Source organism: Mastomys coucha, unplaced genomic scaffold (assembly GCF_008632895.1).
Source record: "Mastomys coucha isolate ucsf_1 unplaced genomic scaffold, UCSF_Mcou_1 pScaffold13, whole genome shotgun sequence".
Taxonomy (NCBI): domain Eukaryota; kingdom Metazoa; phylum Chordata; class Mammalia; order Rodentia; family Muridae; genus Mastomys; species Mastomys coucha.
Genome location: NW_022196895.1, coordinates 84592843 through 84601494, shown reverse-complemented (window position 1 = coordinate 84601494; position 8652 = coordinate 84592843).

Sequence of the window (8652 nt, the reverse complement as noted above, 5' to 3'; positions counted from 1 at the left end):
AGAGCTAAACAAAGAATTCTCAACTGAGGAATACAGAATGGCTAAGAAGCACCTAAAGAAATGTTCAATATCTTTAGTCATCAGGGAAATGCAAATCACAACAACCCTGAGAGTCCACCAAACACCAGTCAGAGTGGCTAAGACCAAAAACTCAGGTGACAGCAGATGCTGGTGAGGTTGTGGAGAAAGAGAAACACTCCTTCATTGCTGGTGGGATTGCAAGCTGGTACAATCACTGTGGAAATCAGTCTGGCAGTTCCTCCAGAAATTGGACATAGTATTACCAGAGGACCCAGCTATACCGCTCCTGGGCATATACTCAGAAGATGCTCTAATATGTAATAAGGATACATGCTCCACTATGTTCATAGCAGCCTTATTTACAATAGCCAGAAGCTGGAAACAACCCAGATGTACCTCAACAGAGGAATAGATACAGAAAATGTGGTACATCTACACAATGGAGTACTACTCAGCTATTAAAAACAATGAATTTATGAAATTCTTAGGGAAATGAATGGATCTAGAGAATATTATCCTGAGTGAGGTAACCCAATCACAAAAGAACACAGATGGTATGTACTCTCTGATAAGTGGATATTAGCCCAGAAGGTCAGAATACCAAAAATACAATTTACAAACCACAAAATAAAGTAAAATAAAATAAATAAAATACACTTTCTTTGTCACCAGAACTTCTTTCTCTTTTCCCCTCCTGAGAAATAAAAACTGTTTAACTTATATCAAATCCCATAATTGCAATTTAAAAAAGGAATTATTCACTAATTAAATTGATCTTCCAAATGAAAGCAATGCTTGGTAGCAGAGAGTCTGTTCCAGATACCTAGGGAGCAATGGCACTAGCCAAATAAGACGCAGCCTGAGCTAATCTTCTCCACAGAGTCAGTGCAAAAGAATGGGTTATGATTTTTGTAGATGTGAAACATACCATCATGTGAAACAATCAACTTATTTTTACACACAACCTCCTCAAAAAACAAAACCAACCAAACAATAACAACAAAACAACTTTCATCCTAAAGGGAATAAGAGATAGTTTACTCTAAAGCAAAATTTAAGTGACCATGGCCAGAGAACACATTAAAATTACCCCCAAATTCCAGTGTTTTACAAGACAAAGGAAGTAGTTTCATTGTTTTACAAGACAAAGAAAGTCATTGAGAAAGCTGTTGGCATCAGGACCTCAGAAACCTGTGTCTGGTAGGCAAGCCCCAGAGACCTGTTGCCAAGACAACAGCCACCATATTCCCAGAATCCATTGGGCTCACCTCCCACCTTTACCTGAGCCCACAGCCACTATCCATCTATATAAGAAAAATGCCCTCCCCTCTTTCCCCCATTTTCTTTCTGCCACTACCTCGTCCCTCTCTAAATAAACCTCTTATACGTGGAACTGTTTTGCCTCATGTGCTGTGTTCAGAAGAGCCGCTATTCTAACACATCAAAGTCAATTTAAAATACATCAGTGGATATATTAGAGAGGTTGTTACAACTAGATGTGGGAGTTTTACTACAAGCTTCAGATATTATCTTATAACTTCTTGTTTTTAGGGGTTGTCTTTAGTGGCCTGCTAAGTTAATAGATTCTAAAACTTTTTTGTTTTTGTTTTGATTTTGGTTTTGGTTTTTTGGTTTTTCAAGACAGGGTTTCTCTGTGTAGCCCTGGCTGTCCTAGAACTCACTCTGTGGACCAGGCTGGCTTCAAACTCAGAAATCCACCTGCCTCTGCCTCCCGAGTGCTGGATTTAAAGACATGTGCCACCACTGCCCAACCTAAAACTGGCTTTGTTCTGTTATTCACAGCATGTTAGTTCCAACAGAGGTGGGCAAGAAAAGGCTGCTGGAGAGGGGCATGGGAAAGCTAGGCCAGTATGAGATAGTTAGCCTCTGGACCCACAACATTCCAACCTCTCCAATTCACAGAGTTCTAATCAGTAGATCATCCTCTGTAGATGCAGCTTCCTTCCTAGCATTCCAGTTGGCAATTACTAAAAACCTACCGCTTTTCAGGTACTGTGGACAGCAAATGCAGGAAAGTATGGTTTCTTTTAAACTTTGGTCCATGAAATGAACAGTTAAAAGGTGATGGAGGCAAGAGAGAAAGAAAAATTAAGGAGACATGGGGAAAGAATCCCTTACCCTAAGATCTATTTACTGCAGGCTGGAAGTCAAGAAAAATCAACTCAACCAATAAAACCAAGTTTGCCTACAAAGATAACTCTAATTTTCCTAATGGCATCTCAAACAATGGTGTTCAAAACAGAACATCATGAACATGCTATGCCAAATGCATGAGTGGACACATCTATCTTTCCACAATGTCAGGATTTATAGAATAACAATAAATTCACAGTCTACATATGTCAGTTTCACTAGCAGGAGTTTGACAACTACACTACTTTCCTTTGATAACTGGCTGAGCAAACACAGGCTCTTTTATTCTAATCTTAACTACATACATTAGCTCTCAGATTGTACATCACACATCACAGAGAAACAGATCTATCTGTGTCTATTCATGTTGGTTACAGAGTGGCTGCAAAAAGGTCAAGGAGTTTTGAAGAGACCTCACTTGGTAGGCAGATAGGAGATTGGTGCAAATACAGAGTGTCCCTACAACTGCTTAGATAAAATGTGAACAGGCACAATTGAAGGCATTGGTCACAAAGTCAAGCCCAGCCTCAGTGTCTGGGATAAGCTAAGCTTCAGGAACAAGGAGAACTGCAGAAGCAAAGTTCGCAATGGTGGAGGCCATAGAGGCAAAGGGAGAACCAGACAAATGGGCGGGACTCCCAGACAGATAAATGGGTATTCAAGTAAGCCATCTCCACAGTGAGGACTAAGCTGAGATGAAGCTGGTGGAACATTTGAGATTCTCTGCCTGTTTAATCTCTTGATTCACACACCAGTTGGTGAGATATCAAGTTGGCAGAACCTATTACCATCACAACATTTGAAGTTCTTTGTAAGGGACCAAGTAGTGAGGGTGCTGCACCTGTGCCTTGGTCGGGTATGTTAAATAAGTTCTCACAGTTGATTTTCTGTAGCCTGCCTTTTTAAGCTACTTTATTGGGTACTTTTATCTTCTGCTCTTCTTCACCCTTATTCTACCTTAATGCCTTCCAAATCCCCAACACTAGATAAGAGAGAAAGAAATTTAGAAGGGAAAAGGTACATAGATCTCTTTAGACTACCTCCTGCTAATTGGGGCATTGAATTCCTAGGGGCAAGTCCAAGCTTTGTCATCAGGATATCTCCAACCAGCAATCTGGTAAACAGCAAACCACAGTCCAGGCATCCGGCAACCCAGCGATCCAGCAATAACAAAAGCAGTAAACCCAACAGCAGGAACCAGCAGCAACAGGAAGAGCAGTAGCCACCCCAAATCCCACACTTGAGATTAAAAGAAAAACATAATCACATAACATAACTGGGTTTTTTTTTATTGATTTGTTTTATTGCATTATGATTAGAAAAGATACATGATTTCAATTTATCTGAATTTGTTAACATTTAAAAACATATTTTAAGTAAATAGAATTAAATCACATCCTTGTTTCCCTTTTGTACCCCAACTCCCAGAGACCCCCCTTCAATACCTACAATACCTTTTTTGTCATATTCTTTAAAATTTATAAAATATTATAACAATAAAAATGAATATTATAAAAGTTGTTTGATATAAAAACAACAATCAACAGTCTTATGTAGATGCTTGTCTAAGAAATAGTGACAATACATAAGTTTTTCTCAATATAAATTTTAAATAACTCCAAACATATTAACTGTATATTTCAAAATAATACATCACTACTAGTATTTTCTTAAATGAACATAAGTATATAAAGTCTTTTTGTTTGTTTGTTTGTTTGTTTTGTATTTAGTAGAGCTTAAAATCTTGGCTCTTACTGTGGTACAAGCCCAAAAAAAGAAAAATTTTTAGACATTGGATTTCATTGTAATAAGGCTGTACTTCAATGGCCCTCACATCACCAAAGGATTTTACCTCCATCGTCTCAATTGAATCAAATGTGGCTTGTGAGGTAGAGAATTTCAGGGCAAAACACAGAATGGAGTAGCTTAGAGTGACAAAGCCAGGTCTCAAAAATTGTATTTACTTAGGGCCAGAGTATTTAACCTAGTAGCATCTCTTTTCCTTAAATCTAATAGCACACCCCTGAAATTCTATGTACATATCAAAATCCTTTTAGATAAAAGTAACAAGTAAACCTGCTCATTTTATGTATTTACTTAAATTTTAAACTTTACTTAGTATTTAAATTTTATTGTAAGTTACAGTCTTTCAATGTAATTTGAAAAACCACACACACACATATACACATGCGCACACACACACTCATTCACACACACACACTCATGCGTGCACACACACACACATGCACATACAATGCACACACACGTGCGCACAAACACACTCACGCACACACATTCACACTCACACATATGCACACAAATTCACACACACACACACACACACACACACACACACACACTCATTCATTGTAAAGAAACAAGTGTGACGCTCTTGAGAAACCCATTTCCATGCCTTGAGTATATAACTCTTTAAGTTTCTTTCTGTGTGTATATACTTAAATCTAAAACATGTACTATCTTTTATAAGTGTTTGATAAATTTACTAACTTTGCTTCATTCTGACTCATCCTGAATTGTTTCTGTGGTTTGAGGATACAGTTTTATTTGGTGGGGAGAAAGAATCTTCAGGTAACGGGCAGCAATGCTTGGTTGCTATCACTCACAGCACAATGTGTAATAGATTTATTCCAACAGAATCTTTATGTAGAGTCAGAATTGGATTATCTACCCCATGAAAAATAAAAACCACGTCCTACAATGCCAGATATGCAGAATTGAAGACTCAAAAATAAGCCCACACACTTATGGACACTTGATCTTTGACAGAGAATCCAAAAAACATACGATGGAAAGAAGAAAGCATCTCTAATAAATGGTGCTGGTCTAACTGGCTGTCTGTATGTAGAATAATGAAAATAGATCCATATTTATTACCTTGCAGAAAGCTCAAGTCCAGTTGGATCAAGGACCTCAACATAAAGCCAGATACACTGAATCAAATAGGAGGGAAAGTGGAAAAAGCCTCAAACTCATTGGCACAGGTGGAAATTTCCTAAACAGAACTCCAATGGCTTAGGCTCTAAGATCAACAATTGATAAATGGGACCTCATGAAACTGAAAAGTTTTTGTAAGGCAAAAGGCATGGTCAATAAGACAAATCAACAACCTACAGAATAGGAAAAATAATCTTCATTAATCTCACATCTGATAGATGATAAAGGACTCAAGAAGCTAACTTCCAAAACACCAAATAACCCAATTAAAAAATGGGGTACAGAGCTAAACAGAGAATTCACAACAAAGGAACCTAAAGTGTCCAAGAAGCATTTTAAAAAATTTTTCAAAGTCCTTAGTCATCAAGGAAATGCAAATCAAAACGACCCTGAGATTCTACCTCACACCAATCAGAATGGCTAAGATCAAAACTCAGGTGACAACACATGCTGGCAAAATATAGAGAAGAAAGAACACTCCTCCATTGCTGGTGGGAGTGCAAAGTAGTACAAGCACTCTGGAAATTTAATCTGGTAGTTCCTCAGAAAATTGGACCTGAAGAGTCAGCTATACTACTCTTGGGCATATACCCAAAAGATTCACCACCATACCACAGGGACATGTGCCCCACTGTGTTCATAACAATCTTATTTGTAATTGCCAGAAGCTAGAAACAACCCAGGTGTCTCTCAAATGAAGAATGGACACAGAAAGTTTTTGAAAATTTTTAAAAGGTAAGAAAATAAAAGTTCCAGGTTCATAATGTGATGGTATCGTTACCTTTACATCAAATCTATCTTCCTGTGGTCTTATTTGACTTTAGCAATAAGTTTCAATGTTATGTCCTGTATAATTGAAATCATATAATAATCTATGTGCTGTATACTATTGATTATAGCAAAAAGTAAAATATTTGAGAATAAAACTTAATGAACTAACTTCAGAAGTTACATGTTTGGAATCACAAAATATAACATGAAGAAATTTGAAAGCCCTAAATCCATGGCATCTTGATGTTTTGTTTGGTAAATTGGAAAACTTTATATAATTCATATGAAAATACTCCCAAATTGATCTGCATATTAAAAGTTCAAAATTACATTAGCTTTCAGAAATAGACAAGAGTGATATTAGGGTTCATATGAAATGCCATAGAATCATACCAGCCAAATAAATTTTGAAAAAATTTTTGAAAGAAACCTACTTTACAGTTTCACAATCTACTATTAATCTATGGTAATCAGGAAAATAAGGAAAATATGGTGCTGCTATAAGAAAGTACCCAGAACAGATTAATGGAATCATACTAAGAGTCTGAAACTCACATTAAGATGAAGAAAAACTTGGATTCAACACCTTTGAGGGATCATTCCCATGACCTATCTCTTCATCAGATAGGGTTTGATTGTGTTTTGGTTTGGTGTTTTGAGATGGAGTCAGCTCAGACTGGCTTGAATTCATGTCAGTACTCCTGAATAATCTTGTAAACTGAGATGTATGCCACTAAACCTGGCCTACTTTTAGCTATATAAATTTTTTTTTAAAAAAATATGATCTTATATAAAGTTTTGGCCCTACTGTTTGTGTGGTTTTCATAATTGAATCATTTGATCCTTTTCTGTTGTGGTTGAGTATAGAATTCCCATAAGTTATTTTTAGAGACAACTTAATATAAAGGTTAGATAACCAGGTCTAAAAACTACCAGCACAGAAAACAGTTTCAAAAAAGAATGCTGGACACTAAAGATTTAATAGCAGTAGTGGGCATAATGTTCATCTTCTTTGAGAACTAAAGTGAAGCTCAGAGGAGGGAATCCCACGGAGTTGAAGCCCAGCCTCTGAAGAGGGTACTTGTCGAATAGGGTCAGAATCTGGACTTCTGAGAGCTGGCTGAGCCTATAGTCTCCTGTGTAACTGTGGGTTGAGTCCATTCTTTTGTGATTAGAAACCAGAAAACTGGATTCAATTCATCATGCCCATTGTTTACTATTGCTCAAGTGAAGTATTGCTTGGTTAATTAATATTCACAGCAGGAAGATCAAAGTCCACAGGAGAACTCCCTTCTTCCTTGAGGCTACCATCCAAACCTTTTAAAAGAGATAATCAACATGGTAAGGCAGAAATACAATTCATAGATTCCTGGTCCCCAGATTACTAACACCAATGCAAAGTATGGATCAGAGGTAGAGACACTGGGTCAGCCACTGGCACAACACTCCATCAAATAGAGCTACACAATCTGAATGTTTTTACTGAATCATAGCTGGAAATTCTTCACTGACATCAAAGCTCAAATTGGAACTAAAATATTTATGGTGACAGTTTTATTTCCAAGTGGAGAAAACAAGTATTCAAATGTGGGTGATGCCAAAAAGGGGCTCTTACATGGGATAAGGTGCATTTTCTCTTAAAGAACCTGTTCTGAATATCCAGTTAATGGTCAATACCTTTTTCTTCAAAAGTGCGTTATAGTTCATGGTTATACTTAAGTGAAGTATGTGGCTTCTAGAAATCTATTAAAGATGACTCACCATTGCTGTATAGATTTTTATCTCTGTTCCATAGGAAATATAATTTATTGTAAATTCTTTACTCAACTCTTTCTCCTGCTATGACCTATGACTGACAGTGACCTCCATTCAAGATATGATTATTCATGTTCTATTTGATCATTTCTGATTTTAAATACCAAGAAAATCATACCAGTATCATTAATCACAGATAAATAGCTTGAATTTTTATGTAAATATAAATTAAAGACAATATTGAAGTTGTAATATTTCATCAAAAACATGCAATGTTGCCAGGCAGTGGTGGCACATGCCTTTAATCCCAGCACTTGGGAGGCAGGCAGATTTCTGAGTTTGAGGCCAGCCTGGTCTACAGAGTGAGTTCCAGGACAGCCAGGGCTATGCAGAGAAATCCTGTCTAGAAAAACCAAAAACACCCCCCCCAAAAAAAAAACAACAAACAAACAAAAACCATGCAATGTTAATGAAACCCAATAGAATGTTTGACTTGTAACACAGCATAAGCATAAAAGTTCTTGTATCACACTAATTAATGAGAACACAGAATTGGGAAAATACCTGCTATTCACTGAAGTAACATCTCACCTGTTTTAACCTGCTATTCATTGAAGTAACCTGTGGTGGTTTGGATGAGAATGACCCCATTGGCTTGTATATTGGAATGGTTGGTTCCCAGTTGGTGGAACTGTGTATCATTAGATATGAGGTTTTAAGTTCAAAAGTTAATGCCATTTGTCTCTCTCTCTATGCCTGTGAATTAGACAGAAGCTCTCAGCTACTGCTCCAGCACCATGCCTTCCTGCTTACCTGCTGTCATATTCCTTACCATAATGTTCATGAACTCACTCTCTGAAACTGTAAACCTCCTGATTTGGTTAGGGTTTTATTGCTGTAGAGAAATATCATTACCATGAAAACTCTTATAAAGGAAAACATTTAATTAGGACCGGCTTACAGTTTCAGAGGTTTAGTCCATCAGAAGAAGCTGAG